The 22,455-nt window shown below is 45.3% G+C and overlaps 1 protein-coding gene across 10 annotated transcripts in view; it reads right to left on the reverse strand.

Moving 5' to 3' along the window:
- ADD1 (adducin 1) overlaps nucleotides 1-20,097 on the reverse strand; it is a 251,869-nt gene extending 231,772 nt beyond the window's left edge. For 2 of the 10 annotated variants that reach the window (XM_033950510.1, XM_033950502.1), the window contains exon 1: nucleotides 19,835-20,080. The gene's annotated coding sequence lies outside the window, so the exon portion shown is untranslated. Of the gene's footprint in view, nucleotides 1-19,834 lie in introns of all 10 variants that reach the window. The other 8 variants (XM_033950518.1, XM_033950528.1, XM_033950556.1 and 5 more) reach the window with 6 other exon arrangements.
- Nucleotides 20,098-22,455: the final 2,358 nt, after the last annotated feature.

Consider the following 22,455-nt stretch of genomic DNA (forward strand, 5'->3'; position numbering starts at 1 on the left):
CACAAAGTCACTTTTGATACATTCAGAAGGATACCTAGCTTTCTTAATGTACTATATTGAACTGTACTGACTTTCTGTTCTCACACTACTTGAGGACAATTGTGCGAGAAAAACTTGAGGCAGAAAGGTTCTCAAGTTTCAAAAAATTTCCTAGAGAGCTTCAACAATCTATATTTGCACCTGAGGCAATAAGGGTTCAAGTGACTTGCCCAAACTCAAAAGGAGCATCAGTGGGATAAATCCCAATAAATACATTTGGTTTGCCTTATTTGAGAGGATGTATGTAGGTAGAACATAAGTCATTCCTGAACATTCAATTGAACTATTACTGGAAATAAACATTTGAGCATTATCTGAAAGATAGGCCAAGTCAGATATATTGAGAATTTCTTGCCCTGTAGCCCTTCACCAGTTAAATGAAGACTGTTTCAAGCACCATGGAAACAAAAACACCCTACATTGTATTTTTCTTTCTTTGGCATTCCCCAACTGCTTTTTCTGCTTGCAAGTGATCTCGGCAAGAATTTTAAAGAGTGTTAGTACTAGGCTGTGTGATAATAAAGATCATTCACAGCTGTGCTTGCTTCATGCAGATAATACTTTGAATCAGTGATTTCTATTACAAGTATAAATGCACCAGAGAGGGCTTTTCTACAGAAAGTCAGAAAAAGTACTAGGATAAATTGAGAGATGAGTTGCCTCTTCCTGTAAGCTTTCCCCCCTCCCCCCTAAATAAAATTGTTATGGCTCTTCTGTGTTATTTTGGTAGTTGCTTTGGACAGCTATCAATCATTGATAAGCTAAGATGTAAGAACCTGATCACACCTCATACTTTATGAAAACAGTTTGCAGTTCAAAGACCATTTATTTGGGGTAATGCCCTAAATGGATTATATCTGCACATACTATGGGATGTATGCACTAAAAATAGTAAAGACTGTGCGGGTCACTGTAGGCATATTTTTGGCCAATTTCAAAACGGCGCTCAGTGTTCTAAGGATGGTTAGAAGCAAATAAAATAGTAAGGAATTTCCCATGCCTCACCAAATGCTCATGGGTTGGTTTCAGTTTAGTCTCCTACATGAAGGCCACATCTGCCTGCAACAGCTATATTTTGCCTTGCCGCCACTACTGCTAGCATGGGAAAGGGGCAGAAAATGGCAGTAGAAGATAGATGAGACAGGACTTAAAATATGTGCAGCTTTGCTGCGATACCCTGAGGAGTCAACACCTCAGTTCAGGAACCACCACATTAACTGCATTCAAAAAGAAAAAAAAAAAGCTTCTTTGACAGGGTAACGAAAAAGCTGGATATGGGGGAGTCCCTGGACGCCGTGTACTTGGACTTCAGTAAGGTTTTTGATAGTGTCTCACACCGCAGGTTATTGAGCAAGATGAGTTTGATGGGATTAGGAGAAACGTTAACTGCATGGGTAAAAGACTGGCTCAAAGGTAGACTTCAGAGGGTGGTGCTGAACAGAACTCTCTCTGAAACGTTGGAAGTGATCAGTGGAGTGCCACAGGGCTCGGTCTTGGGTCCTATCCTATTTAATATCTTTGTAAGGGACCTGGCTCAGGGGCTTCTAGGGAAAATTACATTATTCGTCGATGAAGCCAAACTATGCACATAGTAGGCAAAAGCACAGTGCTTGACTGTATGACGAAGGACCTACTCTTACTGGAACATTGGTCCTCAACTTGGCAACTAAGTTTTAATGCCAAAAAGTGTAAAATCATGCACCTTGGCAGCAGAAATCCATGCAAAACTCACACCCTAAATGGTGAGACCTTAGCAAGAACTGCAGCAGAACGGGACTTAGGAGTGATCATTAGTGAAGACATGAAGACTGCCAATCAAGTGGAGAAAGCTTTCTCCAAGGCTAGACAAATGATGGGTTGTATCCAAAGAAGTTTTGTCAGCCGGAAGCCCGAAATTATAATGCCGTTGTACAGATCCATGGTGAGACCTCATCTAGAATATTGTGAACAATTCTGGAGACCACATTATCAAAAAGATGTGCGGAGAATTGAGTCAGTTCAGCGAATGGCCACCAGGATGGTCTCAGGACTCAAGGATCTCCCGTATGAGGAACGGCTGGGTAAGTTGCAGCTATACTTACTCGAGGAACTTAGAGAGAGGGGAGACATGATCGAGATGTTCAAATATGTCACGGGCCGTATTGAGGTAGAAGAGGATATCTTTTTTCTTAAAGGACCTACGGCAACAAGAGGACATCCGTTGAAACTCAGGGGTGGGAGATATCATAGTGACACCAGGAAGTATTTCTTCACCGAAAGGGTGGTTGATCATTGGAATAGTCTTCCACTGCAGGTAATTGAGGCCAGCAGCGTGCTGGATTTTAAGAGAAAATGGGATAAGCATGTGGGATCACTTCAAGGAAGAAATTAAGGGGGGGTCATTAGAGTGGGCAGACTTGTTGGGCCTAGCCCTTTTCTGCCGTCATCTTCTATGTTTCTATGCACTTGCCCTGGTAAGCTCTTTTCCAGTAAATAGGTGAGACATTCTAGACAGATGGCAGGCGCAGAAGGACAGGGTGAGTCTAGAATGTCTCACCCATCTACTGGAAAAGAGCTTACCAGGGTAACTGCATGATCTCACTTTCCAGTGTAATAGGTGAAACATTCTAGACAGATGGTAGGCGCAGAAGGACAGGGTGAATCTAGAATGTCTCACCCATCTACTGGAAAAGAGCTTACCAGGGTAACTGCATAATCTCACTTTCCAGTGTAATAGGTGAGATATTCTAGACAGATGAGACGTACAAAAGCAATCCCTAAAAATCTAGGGTGGGCTTGCTGCGCCAGCTTATAAGACCAAGGACCCAAAGGTAGAGTCCTGTCTCGCCAACACAATCACTCTTTCAAACTTGGCAAATATGTGTAGAGAGGACCACAATGCCACCCTGCAGATCTCCTCAGGGGAGACAACTCTATCTTTGGCCCACGAATAAGCCACACTCCCGGAAGAATGCGCCTTACCTTGATAATATCTTTTCCAGTAGATAGGCGAGTCATTCTAGACAAGCAGGTGAACTCCCAAAGGCCACGAACCATCTGCAGAAGAAATCCAGATCTTTTCTGTGTCCCTCCTCTACTTCACTGGCGCTCTGCCACCTGTAGATAGTACTCAAAAACATAAAGAGCTTCATCGACAGTACGTAAAGTAGAGACAACAATCGGAACTTTCCCAAGTATCAACTGTTCTGCCTAAATAAAAGTAATCTGAAAACATCAAATATTAAAACAGCCAACAGAAGCATCAAAAGGAGCTCAGGAACATCCCCTATATGTAATTTGAACATATTTACAGTATATGTCAAGTCCCAACTGCTAACTGGCCTCCAAGAATCAAACTTGGAGAAGTATAAACAGAATGAGACAGTAGTCAGGTGTAGGAAGGACAGGGCAGAAGCCTAGAATGACTCACCTATCAACTGGAAGAGATATTATCAAGGTAAAGACAATCTTTTTCCAGTGCAATATGAGTTATTCTAGACAAGCAGGCACAAACTTCTAAAGCATGTTGACTGCGCTGACCCTCAAGACTGAGGACCCAATCAGAGGCTTGTCTTGCTGCCACATCCACTCTGTAAAATTTGGCAAACATGAGTAGAGTAGACCATGTAGCTGTTCTAAAAATCTCCACAAGGAATATCGCCCTAGGCTCGGCCCATAAGGAAGCCATATGCTTGGAAAAATGCACCTTAATAGAAACAGGAGACTGTTTACCGCATAGAATGTAGGCAAATTAAATGGCCTTATGGATCCATCTGGAAATAGAAGCCTTGGAAAAGGGAGCTCCACACTTAGTACAAATAGATGGTCAAAGTCGATGGTCAGAAGAACTCTGCAAGCATCCGCTTCTTCAAAATGTGTTCCCACTGCTTAGAACCAATAGGCTGAAGAACAAGCAAATGCACTTCCTTAACATGGAAGGCCAACACCACCTTCGGTAGCAATGAAGGAACCATGTGGAGAGAGATCCCAGTCTTCAAGATCTTCAGGAAAGGCTCTATACAAGATAGAGCCTGAGGTAATTGTGACAGAAAATAAAACTGCCTTTAGTGTCAGGTCCAAGAAGGAAGGGTTTTTCAGAGGCTCAAATGGAGTTTTGGTGGGGCCAGGCCGAACCATGTTAAGGCTTCACAAAAGGAATGTCGGTTTTTTCAGAGGTCTAATGCAAACAGCACCTTTACAGAAATCTGGCCACGTCAGGGGAGACATATGGTCCCAGGCTCTGAAACAAGAAAGTCCAGCAACCTGGACCTGAAGGGAAGCCACGGTGAGGCGCTCACAAGGTATGTTTGGAGAAAGGCTAGCACCACTAAAGCTCCACAGTGTCCTGGTCACACTGATATAAAAAGACTTCCATGCCTTAGCATAGGCAGACACAGTAATCAACCTCAGAGAGTTCAAAAGAGTAGAAAAGACTACATCAGAATATCCTTTGCGCTCAATAGTCATGCCGTAAGAGTAAAGCAATCTGGATCCTCCATGCAGACTAGACCCTGAGAAAGAATGTCTGGAAGAGCCCGCAACCAAAGGCTTTGACCCATGCGAAAATGCATCAGATCTGCGTACCACAGTCTATGAGGCCAGTCTGGAGCCACCAGAATGACACTTCTCTGATGATCTGCAATCCGTTGAAGGACCCAATCTATCCTGGGCCAGAGAGGAAGAAAATATAGAGCATGACTCCCTGGCCACAGCCGTACTAGATCATCAAGGCCCTGAAGAATCAGCCCGTTTTCAAGTTCTTCACCATTGCCATTAGATCGAAGTGGTCCAAGATTTGTCAGCTGACTCCCGCCACACGCACTGCCAAGAACGCCTGGAGACGATGCTCCAAAGGAAAGAGCAGTCAAGCTTCCTCAGCCAGAGATGCATTCTGAGTTCCTCCCTGGCGACTGACTTATGCATTGTCGGAGAAGACAGTGATCACTTGGCCTCCAAAGTCCTCTGCAATTTCACCAGAGTCAAATGAATGGCCCTCAATACCAACCAGGTAATTGACAAATGCTATTGGGAGAGCGACCAATGCCCTTCAATGGAAAGACTTTTGCAATGGGCCTCCCAGCCCAAGAGACCATTATCTGTCGGCACAACCATCCAGGAAGCAATCTGCAGCAGAATATCCCTGTAAATGGACTGCAGAAGGAGCCACCAAGCCATGCTGGCCCAGGCCTCCAGAGGCTAGGGAACACTTGTCCAGAATGGGTCCATCTGAGGAGCCCAGCGCGAGAGCAAAGCATGCTAGAGGGGGGCACGTGTACACCCTCACCCAAAGCACCACATCTATTGTGGCTGCCAGACTCCATTACTTGAAGATAGTCTCAAGCTCTGTCTGCATGAGGCTGTCTTGTCTAGAAGACAAGAAATCTGAAAGCACAACTTCAGGAATTTGTTCAAACCTTTCTTAAAACCAGCTACGCTATCTGCTTTTACCACCTCTGACAATGCATTCTCTGAGTGAAAAAATATTTCCGCCTATTGGTTTTAAAAGTATTTCCCTGCAGTTTCATCGAGTGTCACCTAGTCTTTATAATTTTTGACGGAGTGAAAAATCGATCCCCTTGTACTTGTTCTACTCTCTGTGCACACCAGCATCAAGACGTGCACCTCTTGATGCTGGTGTGCATGGAGATGCGGTTTTGAATTAGCTGCATGCAGCCTGCCTCAGCTCTCTAACAGTAGCTGGAATCAGAGAATCACTGCCTCATGATGGGAATGCCTTTTTGTCACTGATCTTCAAGCTGCAGACCCTATGTACGACTGCACCTCCGCCCCTGAAGACTGAGGAAATGACTCAGGGATGGGCAGAAGTGAAAAGATGCAGCTGGAACTCTGTGAGACACCGCTGAGCCTCCTAAGAGTGCCTAACAGCCTGCGCTCAAGTCCCTGTTAAATAATGGGTGAGGAAAAGCAAGGACAGCCCCGAGCTCCAAAGAAATTAATGCAGGCTGGTCAACATGTACCACCAGGGACCATAGTCTGCATCTTTTCTACACAGGCAAAGCTGAATAGAATGGTCCAAGCACAAAAACTCCAAAAAAGGTAGAAAAACATAAAAGAAAATAAGAAAAAAGGGAGAGTAGAACAGAAACACTCCTTCAGGCTCGCATGCAGAGTTCTCTTCCTGTCTCTGCCTCATTCCTGCAAGCTCTGTCCTCATCTGCACATGCCTCAAACACTTTAAAATTGTAAGTGTTCGAGGCTTGTGTAGTTAAGGCAGAGCTTACAGGAATGAGTAAGGGGACAGGAATGGCGATAACTCGCGGGGATGGGAAAATTGAGTTCCTGCGGGGACAGGGAGAAATTTGTCCCCGAGTCGGGAGGCTAGGAATGCCTGTAGCTATTATACCAGAATTGGTAGCCCTGACATATGCGAGCGACACCAAACGTTGCTGAAGCAGTTTTAATGCCTAAAGCAGCTGTGTCAAACAGCTTCCTGCATATCTTCCAATATTAAACCACCCATATTGGGGGGAAAGGTGCATTTTGTCACCTGTGCCACCAAAAATCCACCTGGGCTGATCCAAAAGTTGCCGACACACCCGTGCCATAAAATCCCAATGTGGCATAGCTCTAACAAAAGTCAGAGCACCCTCCGGAGAATTAAACTGCTCCACGACCAGAACGCACATATCAGGATATCGGGGAAGGTAGCAAGTACATACCACAAAGCCAAGAAGAAGTGGCTGGAGCCAGCTGAGTAATCAAAAAGACCTCCTGTAAAGATTCAGAGAGAAGATCTGGCAAAGCATTTGCAGGCTCCCAAAATCCCAGAGGGATCCACAGATCCAGCACACAGTCCTTGATCTCTCGTCCAAGGAAGCACTGCACCTGTAAATAAGGGGTCAGCAAGCAAATCATCCGTATCCCCCAGATTAGGGTCAGGCAGCACAAGCATATTGGCAGGGCGAGTCTAGGACATGTCCAAAGGAGCAAAGCCATCGAGAGACACCGAGTAGGTGGATTGGGACTGTGCAGGGGGAGAACACAGTGGTCCGAAATCCAGAGCGAAGAAATTTCACAAATGTTGAAAAAGCGTCCAGCTCCTGGGGCATAGGTTTCAAGTTTATTTAAAAATTTATTATACTGCCTAATCAGGCTTCTAGGCAGTGTACATCAATCAATAAAAACAGTCAAGTTAATAAAATAGACATAGTTGGGGAGAACAATTAACCAAACAGAAAAACTACAAAATTATAAAGGAAAGACACTGAAGGAAACTTTAAACAGAGAGGTAGGTTGGTGTCAATCCAAATAACTTTAAAACAGATACAGCCAAACTTAAACAAAATTCTAGCCTCAAATGGCAACCAGTGAAGCTTTAGATAATAAGGGCTTAAACATGGTCATATTTTTAAGGCCAAAAATCAAACGGACTGCTGTATTCTGTATTATTCTAAGTTTATTAAGAATTTTTTTATGCGATCCCAGGAAAACAATATTACAGTAATCCAAAATAGAGAGAATTGATGACTGAACCAGTAATCTAGAAAACATTAAATTAAAATATTTTTTAATGGTACAAAGCTTCCATAGTACAGAAAATCATTTTTTAATCAGTAGATCAGTATAGTCGTTAAAAGATAACGAACAATCTAAAGTAAAGCCTAATATTTTGATCATAGTGGCTATTGAATAATTTTGACCATTTAAATGGAGTACGTTTTCATTGATTTTATCATTAGAGCTAGCAAGAAAAAAGCTTTACCCCCTCTTCTATTAAACTGCGCTAGCAGTTTTTAGTGTAGAGAGCCATGCTGAATGGCCTGCGCTGCTCTCAACGCTCATAGGAACTCTATGAGCATTGGGAGCAGTGCAGGCCATTCAGCGCGGCTCCTGCGCTAAAAACTGCTAGCGCAGTTTAATAGAAGAGGCCCTTTGTTTTTTCCAGATTAAGCTTCAGTTTAAATTTAACGGCCCATTGTTCTATTTGTGCCAAAAAGCACAGTTACTTACCGTAACAGGTGTTATCCAGGGACAGCAGGCAGATATTCCCACACATGGGTGACGTCACCGACGGAGCCCCGCAGCGGACAGCCTCGAAAGCAACTTGCTTGAAGATCTCGAGCTTTCGAGTGCTGCATCGCGCATGCGCGCGTGCCTTCCCGCCCGAACTAGGGGGCGCATCTCCTGTGAGGATCCTCAGTTCAGATACCAAGCCAAGAAGCCAACCAGGGGAGGTGGGAGGGTTGTGGGAATATCTGCCTGCTGTCCCTGGATAACACCTGTTACGGTAAGTAACTGTGCTTTATCCCAGGACAAGCAGGCAGCATATTCCCAATATGCTAAGTAAAAGGGAGGAGGGAAGTTGGCAATTTACGAAAAAAGATTTTGCAAAACAGATTGGCCAAAGTGGCCATCCCTCCTGGATAAAGTATTCAGACAATAATGAGAAGTGAAAGTGTGAACCGAGGACCAAGTGGCAGCTTTGCAAATTTCCTCAATAGGAGTTGATCTGAGGAAAGCAACAGAAGCCGCCATAGCTCTGACTTTGTGGCCCGTCACTCGACCCTGTAGAGGAAGACCAGCCTGAGCATAGCAGAAAGAAATGCACGCAGCCATCCAGTTGGAGATGGTACGCTTTGAGACGGGATGACCTAATCTATTTGGGTCAAAAGAAATGAAAAGTTGAGGAGAAGTTCTGTGAGGTTGAGTACGTTGAAGATAGAAAGCCAACGCACGTTTACAATCTAAAGTATGTAGAGCCGCCTCACCAGGGTGAGAATGCGGCTTAGGAAAAAATACCGGTAGGACAATAGACTGATTGATATGAAAATCAGACACTACTTTAGGTAAGAATTTGGGATGTGTACGGAGAACCACCTTATCATGGTGAAAAACTGTGAAAGGCGGATCCGAGACCAAAGCTTGCAACTCACTAACTCGACGAGCTGAAGTGAGAGCAATCAAGAAAACAGTTTTCCAAGTAAGATATCTAAAATGAGCCAAGTCAATAGGTTCAAAAGGAGGCTTCATCAGTTGAGCCAAGACCACATTAAGATCCCATACAACAGGAGGCGGTTTGACAGGTGGATGGAGATTAAAGAGACCCTTCATAAAACGAGAAACTAGAGGGTGTGCCGAGAGCGGTTTCCCATCCAAAGGCTGATGAAAAGCCGCAATTGCACTAAGATGAACTCTAATAGATGTGGATTGAAGACCTGACTGGGATAAATGAAGCAAATAATCCAGAACAGAAGCCAAAGAAGAAGAGTTTGGCTGAAGACTATGAGTGGAACACCAAGACGAGAATCTGGTCCACTTTTGACCATAACATTGACGAGTGGACGGTTTTCTGGAAGCCAGAAATACATCCTGAACAGACTGAGAAAATTTAGCAGAATCCGTCAGGTAGAAAGGAACCATGCTGTCAAATGAAGAGACTGCAGGTTTGGATGAAGTAAAGATCCCTGACTCTGAGTGAGCAGAGAAGGAAAAACTGGCAGAAGAAGAGGTTCCTTGATGCTGAGTTGAAGAAGAAGAGAGAACCAAGGTTGTCGGGGCCACCGAGGCGCTATGAGAATCATCGTGGCATGGTCCGACTTCAACTTGACAAGGGTTTTGAGAATCAGAGGAAAAGGAGGAAAGGCGTATAGGAACTGACCCCTCCAATCCAGAAGAAAAGCATCCGCCTCGAGACGGAGAGGTGAGAAGATGCGGGAACAAAACAGAGGAAGTTTGAAGTTGTTGGGTGATGCAAAAAGATCTACCCGAGGAGTCCCCCATCGAGTGAATACTTGACAAAGTGTGGGGGAGTTGAGCGTCCATTCGTGAGGTTGAACTAGACGACTTAATTTGTCTGCAAGGCAATTCTGAAGACCCTGAATATAAACAGCGCGAAGAAGGATGTTGTGCGAAATCGCCCAATGCCACAACCTCAGAGCTTCCTGACAAAGAGAGTGGGAACCCGTCCCGCCCTGTTTGTTGACATAATACATTGCTACTTGATTGTCCGTCCGAACAAGGACTACTTGGTCGTGAAGGAGGTGAAGGAAAGCTTTGAGAGCAAGAAATATCGCTCTGAGTTCCAACAGATTGATGTGACATCGACGATCTGTGGCAGTCCATAACCCTTGCGTACGGAGACCATCTACGTGGGCTCCCCATGCATACTCGGACGAATCTGTTGTGAGAACTTTCTGATGAGGAAGATGGTGAAACTGCAAACCTCTGGAAAGATTTGAAGAGAGCATCCACCAGCGGAGAGACTTCTTTAAAGAAGGCGTCACCGCTATATGACGAGAAGGTGGATCTAGGGCTTGTTGCCATTGGGACGCCAGTGTCCACTGAGGGATGTGAAGGTGGAGTCTTGCAAAAGGAGTCACATGCACCGTAGATGCCATATGTCCGAGAAGGACCATCATTTGGCGAGCCGTGAGAGTCGACAGGGAAGTTACGTGATGACAAAGGCTCAAGAGAGTATCCTGCCGATTGAGGGGGAGGAAAGCTCTCATGCGAACAGAATCCAACACTGCGCCAATAAATTGGATCGATCGAGTTGGAACCAACTGAGATTTGGGAAAGTTGATATGGAACCCCAGACTTTGAAGAAAAGAAATAGTCTGAAGGGTCGCTTGAGTAACCCCTGGAAGAGAAGGAGCTTTGATAAGCCAATCGACGAGGTAAGGAAAAACTTGCAGTCCCCGAGCCCAAAGGGCTGCAGCCACCACAACTAGACACTTGGTGAAGACCCGAGGAGAGGTTGCCAAGCCAAACGGAAGAACCCTGTATTGAAGGTGAAGGTTCCCCACCTTGAACCTGAGATATTTGCGAAAATTTGGATGGATAGGAATGTGAGTATAAGCCTCTTTGAGATCCTGTGAGCACATCCAATCCCCTTGATCCATGAGGGAGTACAGAATGGGAAGAGAGAGCATGCGAAATTTCTCTTTGACTAGAAATTTGTTGAGAGCTCGGAGATCCAGAATGGGTCGCAAATCCCCCGTCTTCTTTGGAACTAGGAAGTATCTGGAGTAAAACCCCAGGTTGTGTTCGGAAGGAGGAATCTCCTCCACCGCTCGAAGGCGAAGAAGTGCCTGAGCCTCCTGAAGAAGAAGGGGGAGTTGCGAGGAACTGGAAAGACACTCTCCTGGAGGGTGATCTGGGGGCACCTGAAGTAGGCGCAGAGAGTATCCCTCGCGGATTACCGTAAGGACCCAAAGGTCCGATGTAATGGTTTCCCAGACAGATGAAAAAAGGGAAAGACGACCTCCGATGGGTAGGGAGGAATTTGGATGTAAGGAGGTTGGAATGCTCACCACTGGACCGTCAAAAAGACGGAGCTGTTTTGGTTGGAGCAGGCACCTGGGACTTTTGAGGACGTTGTTGCTGTGGCCGTCTAGGCGGAGGCCTAGAAAAAGCCGGTGTGGACTTCATCGGGTAACGACGAGCTGGAGGTTTGTAAGCTCTAGTCACAGAAGGTTTTGGTTTTGGACGAAGCAGAGAGGCAAAGGAGCGCTCATGCTCAGAAAGCCTTTTAGTAGCTGCTTCAATAGAGTCATCAAAAAGCTCAGAACCTAGGCACGGCAGGTTGGCTAAACGATCCTGTAAATTGGGATCCATGTCTACTATCCTGAGCCATGCAAGACGTCGCATGGCCACTGCAAATGCCGAGACCCTGGAGGACAGCTCAAAAGCATCATAAGATGCCTGCAACATGAATAGATGCAATTGAGAGAGAGACTGAAGAATGTGTTTGTATTCAGAAAGGCGTTCTTTGGGCCAGTCTGGGCAAAAGGATGACAACTGCTTCAAAAAATAATTAAAATATGAAGTAAAGACATAGTTGTAATTCAAAATTCGATTTGTCATCATTGAATTTTGATAAAGTCTGCGCCCAAACTTGTCCATAGTTCGCCCTTCGCGTCCTGGTGGAACTGTTGCAGACACCTTAGAAGGATGAGCCTTCTTCAGGGACGATTCCACCACTAGAGATTGATGAGAAAGTTGAGATTTCTCAAAACCTTTACATGGAACAGTGCGATACCGAGACTCCAGCTTCGATGGGATAGCTGTCACAGAGTAAGGAGTCTCCATATTACGTAGAAAAGTCTGCTTCAGCACCGGTGTCATAGGTAGACGCAAAGTCTCCTTAGGAGGATGAGAAAGTTCCATATCCGCCAGATATTCAGGCGTGTACTTTGAATCGGAATGTAAGTTAATATTAAGCACCTGCCCCATGTCGAAGACAAATTTCGCAAAGGAAGAAGACTTCGAGGTCGAGGCTTCCTCAGGAGAGGCAGAACGAGTATGAGGCGCCACTGAAAAAGATGGAGAAGCCTCACGCGAATATTGAGATACAGGCTCCGATTCAAGGTGTAAAGTGATGGATGATGCTCCACTGCCCCTCAGAGGAGGAGTGGCTGAATGCTTCCGCTTAACCCTTTCAGGACCATAAGGATCGTAGGCCAATTTTTGTGGTTTTGACGACATTTTTATGGTAAAAAGGGCTTGCAGATGCCAAAAAATTGATTTTTTTTGTGAAATATCATTATTTTTATTTAAAAAAATCACACTTCTGGCTTATGGACAGTGTGGCAAGTGAATCTTCTCGTCAATCTAGCAACGACGCTAATGAATGAATGTCGGAACCAGTTTGTTTACATAAAGGCAGTATCATATGGAATCCGTACATATCAAATTTAGAACTGTAGACTATCCCAATCAAAATTTATAGGATTTTAAAGTTATGGGACAAATATGTCCCTTGGTCCTGAAAGGGTTAAGGCTCCGAGTTGGAGAGGTGCGCGGAGTACGAGGCTTAGCCAGAGGAGATCTATCTCGAGACAAACGCCTCGAAGGTGGAGTCCTCGACCTCGAATGCCTCGATGAAATTGAAGAGGCAATGGTAGTATGAGAGCGAGGCACAATCTTGGAAGCGAGATCCGAATGCCTCGAGCTCTTCGTGGAAGCGAGCTTCGAAGACCGAGATCTATGCTTGGATTGAGGCAATGATTGCTTAGCCACCCGTTCAGACGAGGAATCCGACGAGGAAACCCTGGATCGAGACCTGCGACGAGGAGATCGTTGAAGAGGTGCAGACTGCTGCTCAGGCTGGAGTTGCGAAGACAAAGTCGAGGCCGGGACCAACTGAGCCACTATCGAGGAAATTTGCGTAGTCAAAATTGACTTAAGCATATCCTCAAACATGGGGACGGAGACCAAAGGACTCGGAGTCACAGGAGGTCTCGTGCGTTCCAAGAAGGGCGACCTCGATCGAGAGTATTCCCTAGACTTGGAAGCACGTTTAGAAGGTCTAGAAGACGGAGTCAAACCTGGAGCCCCAGGTTGGATGGATGCAGACTCCGTCGGCTTCTTAGGGATGGTACCTGAAAAGGAAGCAGGAGACTTACCCCCCAATTCAGGCTTCGAGGACCCCGTCGAGGCCTTCGAGGCCGAGGACCCGGAGGTCTTCGAGGCCGAGGCCTGTCGAGGAGGTGAGGTCGAGGTTTTAGCACTCGAGGTTTGACCCGAAGTCGAGGTTTTAACAGATGCCTCGACCGAGGCCACAGCTTTTTCAGGCTCCATGCGAGGGAAAAGTTCTAAAAACCTGTCGCAGCGGCGCTTGAAGGCACGAGGTTGAAGAGTGAGGCAGCGAAGACAATCTTCAGGGCGATGAGTCGACCCGAGACAGATCATACACCGACTATGTGGATCAGTGATGGAAATAGTCCTGCCGCACTGATAACACCTTTTAAACCCGGTAACAGGCCGGGACATAGATAGGACAAAGTCCGTGTCGAGAACGAGGAAGAGAGGCCTAGGCCTCAATCTTTCAACCCGACGCCAAAGAAAACAAAAGGATGTGTTTTTTTTGTTTTTGTTTTTTATTTTAATGGAATAAATAAAATAGAATTAGAATTAGAGCACAGCGACCGAAAACAATAAAAAGTACTCAGCCGCGGTGAAGAGAAGGCACAACGCTACGGGAACCAAGTCGACAAGTCTTCTCAGCTCCGCGGAAAACGTTGAACTGAGGATCCTCACAGGAAATGCACCCCCTAGTTCGGGCGGGAAGGCACGCGCGCATGCGCGATGCAGCACTCGAAAGCTCGAGATCTTCAAGCAAGTTGCTTTCGAGGCTGTCTGCTGCGGGGCTCCGTCGGTGACGTCACCCATGTGTGGGAATATGCTGCCTGCTTGTCCTGGGATAATGAATGAGATCTGATTTTTTACTTCAGTCATGAATGATATTAAAGGAATAAATACTGTTATATCATTGGCACAGATGTAAAATTTGACCTACAAGCTATGTAGTAGATTTCCCAATGATACTAGATAAATATTAAATAGCATTGGCGAAAGTAGCGAACCTTGTGGTACACCACAAGGGTTACTCCACGAAGATGAATATTCACTAGCACTAAATACTTGATAAAATCTATTTTTCAGAAAACCTTGGAACCAATTCCACACATTTTTTGAGATTCCAATTGAATCCAGGCAATTTAATAGAATCTCATGGTCTACCAAGTAAAAAGCACTACTTAAATCCATCTGAAGAATCAATGCACTAGTCCCCAAACTAAACAGGCCATAAAGAGATCCCCCAAATAAATTCATGTAAACCGTTCCCCATGGGGGGGGGGGGGTTACGAGTACCAACCTCTCGTGGCATTCGATTATTTGGATTTTCTGTTGTACGTTCTCATACATTGGGAAGGGTATGAGGGAATAGGGGGAGTTGAAGATGGGTTCTTAGAGATAGGGGAATTATTGTGCTGTTATTGTAAGGTTATTGTAAGGTTCTTATTGTGGATGATGTATATTGCTCGTTGTATGTTTTAGTATTTCTTAATAAAAAAATTGTTATAAGTTAATCATACAGCATAAGAATATATTTAGGTTAAATGTATTCTGTGCATATATCACGTTTCCCCGAAAATAAGACCTACCCCCCAAATAAGCCCTAGCATGATTTTCAGGGTAGGTCCTAATATAAGACCTACCCCAAAAATAAGCCCTAGTTGATCAACCCCCCAAAGCCCCTCCCAAATGTCCCTGAAACTCCCCGATTCACCGGCGGCAGCACTTTCTCTGCCCCCTCCCCCATATACAGCATCTTTCCTCCCCTCTCACCCATCCCCTTGCACCGCATCTTTCCATCCCTCATTCCCATCCCAGGCAGAACCCCGCCGACTCTCCCACCTCTATTCCAAACAGCAGCAGTGGCAGCACCTCGCGGTGAGGTGGTCAGCAGGGTTCTGCTACATGGGAGGACGGGAGGGAAAGATGCTGCACAGGGGGATATGTTGGTGGGGCCTTCAGGGTTCTGCTGCATGGGGGGGGGGAACGGCTTCATATATGTTCCACAAAAATCAATACTTTTTTATTTCAGAAATGTTAAGACATCTGAAATTCAGTTTGTTTAAGGATGATCTGTAATTTGTTTATTTGTTAACCATTTAAAGCTCTATTTTATAGGGAAGATGTGGCATACAAAAACAATGCTTAGATTAGACTAGATCTAATGCAATACAATGAAATTGCTTTCAGGGTTCTGCTGCACCAGGGGGGGGGTGGAATGGAAGGGAAGGATAGAAAGATGCTGCCAAGGAGATGGGTGATATGTTCATTGTACACAAAAAAAATAAGACAGTGTTTTATTTTCGGGGAAACATGATAGTTTAAAAACTTGTGTGTTGGCAACCCTCCCTGCCCCCATTTGCCAAATCCATGCCTGTTATTTTAGTAAGGCTCATTTAGGTGCAAAAAATAGCATTTTTATCACTTTAAACTGCCACTTCATCAAATGGCATCTTACTACCACAAACATTTCATAACATTCAAGCTACATGCATTCAAATTATATGCATAGAAAACTTGCTGTAAATAAGGAGGAAGGGGGAGAAGTGTGCTGATATAGCTTCGTAAGCATGTCCAAAGGAAATAAGTGAATACACACATTGGCACTTGTTCTTTAACTCATAAATATGAGCCTCACTAAACACATACTGAAATCATGTACCCCTGATTCCCTTTCCTGTTTTATCTACAAAAGTCTCCAAGATGCTACCTCACTTCCTTCCCTCACTCCATTACCAACCTCTCCAACCCAGTTGTGATGTAGGCTATATAATTGCCTACTGGTGATGAGCTTTTGTGGTTTTGACCTTTCATTAAATTTTAAGTAAAGGTATTCCACACATATTCATTGTGCATTATGTGATGTGTACTATTTTAAATGGCTTTGCTTAATTTGCCACACAAGGTTTTCACACATATAATTTGAGAACATTTACTTTCTGCACATATTTATCAATGACCTGGAAAAGGAGGCAAATTGCGAGGTTATAAAATTTGCAGACGATACCAAACTGTGCGGTAGAGTTAGGTCCAGGGAGGAGTGTGAGGACCTGCAAAGGGACCTGGACAAGCTGGAAGACTGGGCAAACAAATGGCAAATGCGCTTTAACGTGGAAAAATGCAAGGTCATGCATATAGGGAAAAAGAACCCGTTGTTCAACTACAAATTGGGGGGGCATTGTTGGGAGACAGCAGACTTGAGAGAGACTTGGGTGTGCTGGTGGATGCATCACTGAAGCCATCTGCACAGTGCGCAGCAGCCTCGAAAAAAGCCAACAGGATGCTGGGCATCATAAAGAGGGGCATAACAACCAGGACGCGGGAAGTCATCATGCCATTGTATCGAGCGATGGTGCGTCCACATCTGGAATACTGCGTTCAGTATTGGTCGCCACACCTCAAGAAGGACATGGCGGTACTTGAGAGAGTCCAAAGGAGAGCAACGAAACTGGTAAAAGGGCTGGAACACTGCCCATACGCCGAGAGGTTGGATAGGCTGGGGCTCTTCTCTCTGGAAAAAAGGAGGCTCAGGGGAGATATGATAGAGACCTTCAAGATCATGAGGGGCATAGAGAGGGTGGATAGGGACAGATTCTTCAGACTGAAGGGGACAACAAGTACGAGGGGGCATTCGGAGAAACTGAAGGGAGATAGGTTCAAAACAAATGCAAGGAAGTTTTTTTTCACCCAAAGGGTCGTGGACACTTGGAATGCGCTATCGGAGGAAGTGATCAGGCAGAGTACGGTACAGGGATTCAAACAGGGATTGGACGGATTCCTGAGGGATAAAGGGATCATGGGATACTGAGGGAGGAGCTGGGATGTAACACAAGTATAGAAAGCTAACCAGGTAATAAGTATAGAAACCCAACAGGTCGTGCATGTGCAAGACCGGAGGGTTAGGACTACGATGGGAAGATAGGACTTCAATGAGAAACCAAGGTGGCAAGGGAGCCCCTTCTGGTGATTCAGACAGGTCGTGACCTGTTTGGGCCGCCGCGGGAGCGGACTGCCGGGCAGGATGGACCTATGGTCTGACCCGGCGGAGGCACTGCTTATGTTCTTATGTTCTTAAGTGTCTCTCCTTCTGTGCTTACATATGATGCACATGAAAATGTTGTGTTTAAAAAGTTTTAGTGAGACTCATATTTAGGAGCCAAAGAATAAGTGTGGATGTGTGCTTTGAACACTCCTCCCTTTGTACTGCAAGTTTTCAATGCATATAATTTGAATACATTTAGTTTGACTATGTGATGAAATGTCATTAAGACAATGCAGACATTTTCTACAGCAGTGGTTCTTAAACCTGTCCTGTACTACAGACATAAGCACACAGTTAACATGCCATCTACACGCTTGTTATTAGCTGAGGATGCATAAAGGGTTTTAGTGCTTAATTTAACTCTCATGATAGGCATCAACTTGTATGGTAAGGAGGCTTTTAGTTAATGTGTAGTAATGTCTACCGCACAAGCACAATGTCAAAAATATACCACCAAGTCTGAGGCAGCATACAAGGGCCTCCCAACAAGGTAGCCAATTCTTGGTAGTCTAGAGCAGTGGTCTCAAACTCGCGGCCCGCCAGGTACTATTTTGAGGCCCTCTGTATGTTTATCATAATCACAAAAGTAAAATAAAATAGTTTCTTGATTATATGTCTCTTTAGCTATAAATTACAATATTATTATTAAGACTTAGCCAAAAGGAAAGATTTATAAACTATAAAGAGTTTTACCTCATGCAAAATTGTCATTTCTTTACTAAGACATTAACTATTTTTTTCTGAGACCCTTCAAGTACCTACAAATCCAAAATATGGCTCTGCAAAGGGCTTGAGTTTGAGACCACTGGTCTACAGGGGCCCACCCCAGACATTAAAAAAAATTATTTAGTCTACTGTGCTTACCCATTCCTGAACCCACCTAGAACAACCCCACAAACCTTAAAAAGTAAACAGTGAAAGAGTGACATCCTCCCATGCCTGCTTCAGATGTGCTACTAGTAGTTAGGTTGGATCACAACAACATCACTGTCAATATAATGTCTTATTTGGTGGGCAACTCGTGCCTCAGCAATGCACTAACATACTTCTATTGGTTATGTGTCACCATTTTGGATCATAACAACGCTAAAGCATGAGCAAGTGGGCAGTTTTGTGGTGTTTGTGGAGGGGAAGAGTATACTAGACTCCAATGATTTTTTTTTTAAGTGTCAGTGATGGGCAAGTCAGGATTTAATCTAATCTTTCATTTGCGAGTCGCACAAACCTATACAAGTTCAAGGTGACAGGATCTACTAGATTACCAGGGACATTTTTTAACTGGGAGGAGCCACTGAATTGGCTACCTTGTTTGGGGTGGGAGAAATCAGATCAGGTCAGATTTTTTTTGTGTGTCCCCTCCTCTTTGTCAGTACTTGAGGCAATCACAGCTCAGGTACTAGAAGCCATGCACACACACTATACTGTGTGGTTTTCTACAAAAGCCCTGCAGTGTGGGTTTGACGGTTACCATGTATACAGCTGTAGCATTTCTAGACTGAATTTTCTAAAATGGAAGCTAACAAAAAAAAGAGAACAGTTTGGTATTTATTCTCATTGTATAAAGAACTCAATTTTCACAAAGCTCCCAGCATCCTTATTGCTGTGCTGTGTGGAAATTTTTTTTTTTTAATGCACACATATTTAAGGTAATTGCAGTTTTACAATAATTACATAAGTAGCAATGACATTAGAATCTTATTTAAACCTAATCCTAAAGCACTAAAACGAATGAAAATCATGTAACAGATATACCGTTAGACGCTATTAAACCAAAAGCCTCATCCCCTATACACCAGGAAGCCACGAAACTTGCATCCTCCGTCTACGTTTTTCTCTGTCGTGACAAAATCCGATCATACTATCATTTAGTTAAAACAGTGGAGCGTTATATCAATCAAGAGGGGGGGGGGAGAAAAATGTCCGGCAAAAAGAAAAAAAGTACTGTATTAGTTGCGCTAAGTAGCAACGGAAAAGCAAAATGGGCAGCAGCCACAGGCCTTGCTTGCCATCTTTATCTGCCGTTATATTCCGATAACTTTATTGACATGACAGTCTTCCCTTTTGTTGCCAAAGTAATAAATACCGGAAACTAACGTAAAAATAAAAGCAGAAGAATTGACAACATAGTATTAACAGTAAAATACAACATTCGCTGCTCCTATACCTTACACATGGTACCTACATACACACATCCCACAAGACTGAAGCTGACCCTCCGCATCGGGAGCTAAGCTGGAGCAGTCAATGCAGAGAGCGCAGTGAATCGGGCCTTTTCTTCCCTCGCACCCCCGGTACAGAAAGCTCAGTTAAAATCAGGCCCCATAACAGCCATAATAACAATTCTTGCACTTCCTCTCAGGTCCTTCCAGCCCGGCACACCTCTTGCCCGTTCCCAAGCCCAGCAAGTCATACACCTGCCGCGCTCCACAAGAATCCCAAACGGCCGCCTCTTACCGTCAGGGAGGCGAAGGGTAGAAGCCGCTCCACAGTTCCCCCCCACTCAGCCTGCAGACGAGACGCACTCTCCAACGCTAGCGGTTCCCACACTGCGCGCCACCCTTCAAGCTCCTCTCGCCTCAAGCACTGCCACCCTCCCCGCCCCCTCCGCCATCCACAACAATTCCCAGGGTGCGGCTTGCAGAAGCCGCGCACCAACAATCCGACCTCCTATTGGCCCGCCACGCGACCAGAAGCAAGAGACGCTACGATTGGTGTCAGGCGAGAGAGGCAGTGAGGAGGGAGGTAGGATGGGGGCGTAGACTCGGGCGGAATGGGCGTGACTTTGGCGCGAAGCTGTTACGATCGCGGTGTACCGTTAGAGGTTGGCGAACAGTGCGCATGCGCTTTGCTTCGGTAATGAACCTGGCGAAGTGGCTACTTCGGATAGCCCCAGAACTGTCCGAAATTTCTTAGATCTCTATTTAAAATTATTATATATATAAAATAAATCAGTAATAAAGGTTGGAAAGCTAAAATTAAGAAAAGTATAAGGTGAACACGCAGTCCATACAGGGGCAGACTGACAATAATCTTGGCCTTGAGCGAGAGGTGTCATGCAGTGCTCCCCTCCCAACCTGCTATCTGATGGAGATTATTACAGGTTCTGCATCTATGTAATATTTCGAAAGCAGACTCCTTGTGGTGATCAGAGCCTTTCTCTTCCTTCTTCTGCAACTAAATATACATAAAACTATCCATTGCTATGCAACAAGACTTGTCAGTCTTGACCAGTGGGTATTTATCCTATCCAACCCGCGAGGATCCGGGAACCCACAGTTATATCTCTCGGCTCCTTCCCCGTACACCCTGCGTGTACCTGAACTCCTCAGTCTAATTTCCTACAGCAAGGAAGTAGGAGCCCTTTCTCTTCTGCTCGTGTTTATTTGGGGGTGGGGGAGGGGTGTTATCTTCAGACGAGGCTTTTCCGTGCTGCAGAGGCTCTCTGCACCCGAGACATCTCTGGTTGCAAGAAGACACAGACTTCAGGCAGAAGTCTGTTACAATCTTTGCTTGATTTCTGTGTGACCTGCCTGCATTGTCAGCTAGGAAGCTCAGGGGATTCCCCCTTGGGAACTCATTTGCTCCAGGTTCGTCTGCCATAGGCTTGAGCGACTTACCCCAGGTTTTGGAACCACTGCAGTCTGCGGCTACACAGTGCTCACTCGTGAGCAGCACTAAATCTCAGGCCACATGCTTCCCATCACATTCAGACCTCACAAATCTGTTACCTGATCATTGGGAGATCCAAAAAGGGCACTCAGGGTTGCCAGATCGATGGCAAAGATCTATCCCATGGATGCGGAGTACCATCAGCTTCTGGCTACTTCCAAGGTGAATTCCTTGTTAGCTAAAGTTGCCAAACGTACTTTGCTGCCTAACAAAGGTGGAGTGGTCCTGAAGGATTCTCAGGTCCATAGACTGGATTTTGTCATTAAAGGGCAATTTAAAACCATGCCTCTTGAGCTAAGAGCCACTGCAGCAGTCTCATCTGTTGTTAGGGCTTCCACTCCTAGCTTAGCTGAGCTAGAGACGCGGATGGCAGTATAGGCCCGATTTCCTAATGGAGGGGGTGGATTATTTAACGGATATGCGCTATGATCTTTTAAGAGTCTTGAGAAAAATCTTGGCTTATGCGGTTTCTGCCCGCAGAATGCTCTGGATCAGACAATGGGCAGGGGATTCTTCCTCCAAAGAGACCCTGAGCAAACTCCCCTGTAAGGGGCAACTGCTTTTTGGCAAGGGCCTGGTTGATCTCATGGATAGTATGCAAGACTGAAAACCCAAGTCTTTGTCTGGCAGTAATAATAATAATAATTTCTTATATACCGCTATACCCTAAGTTCGAAGCGGTTTACAGTAGACCTCGTAGGGATTCCTTTCGGTCAAATTTTGGAGGCTACAGGTGTTTCTGCCAGTACTCAGGCACTTTTTCCGGCCAGAAAAATTTCCAAGGCACGAGACAGAAATTTGGATCCTCAAAGGGCTTACAGGGATCCAGGCCCTGCAGATCTTCTACTGCTAAAAAGCAGCAATAACGCCAGGCAGCCACCCTCCTGTGAGTGAGAGGCTTGCAGAGTGTCAGGAGAATGGAAACTGATCTCTTCAGATCTTTGGGTCCTGGAAGTCTTACTGGAAGGGTATAAATTGGAGCTCTTTCATCCCCTCTCAGATCCCTTCCGTACCTCTAGCGAGAGAGCCAGACAAAGTGGCCAAAATCTTGGCTGCCATTCAAAGGCTACTGGACCTAGGTGCCATAGAGCCGGTGCCAGAAAGAGATTGGGGTTTGGACAGATACTCCATGCACTTTGTCCTGCCCAAAAGAGACTCAGACATCTGGAGACCAATCCTGGACCTGAAGTCAGTTAAGGCAGCCCTCAAGATTCCACACTTCTGCATGGCTAGCCTCGTTAGATCTCATGGAAGCTTACTTGCACATGTCCATCTTTCTAGAACACAGGAAGTTCCTGAGGTGCTGGACCTTCATTTGCAGTTTGCGGCGTTGCCCTTCGGCCTGGCACCTTCACTAAGATAATGGTAGTGGTGGAAGCGCACCTCTGCAGGGAAGGGATAAAAGT

The sequence above is a fragment of the Geotrypetes seraphini genome, chromosome 1, assembly GCF_902459505.1.
Source record: "Geotrypetes seraphini chromosome 1, aGeoSer1.1, whole genome shotgun sequence".
Lineage (NCBI taxonomy): Eukaryota > Metazoa > Chordata > Amphibia > Gymnophiona > Dermophiidae > Geotrypetes > Geotrypetes seraphini.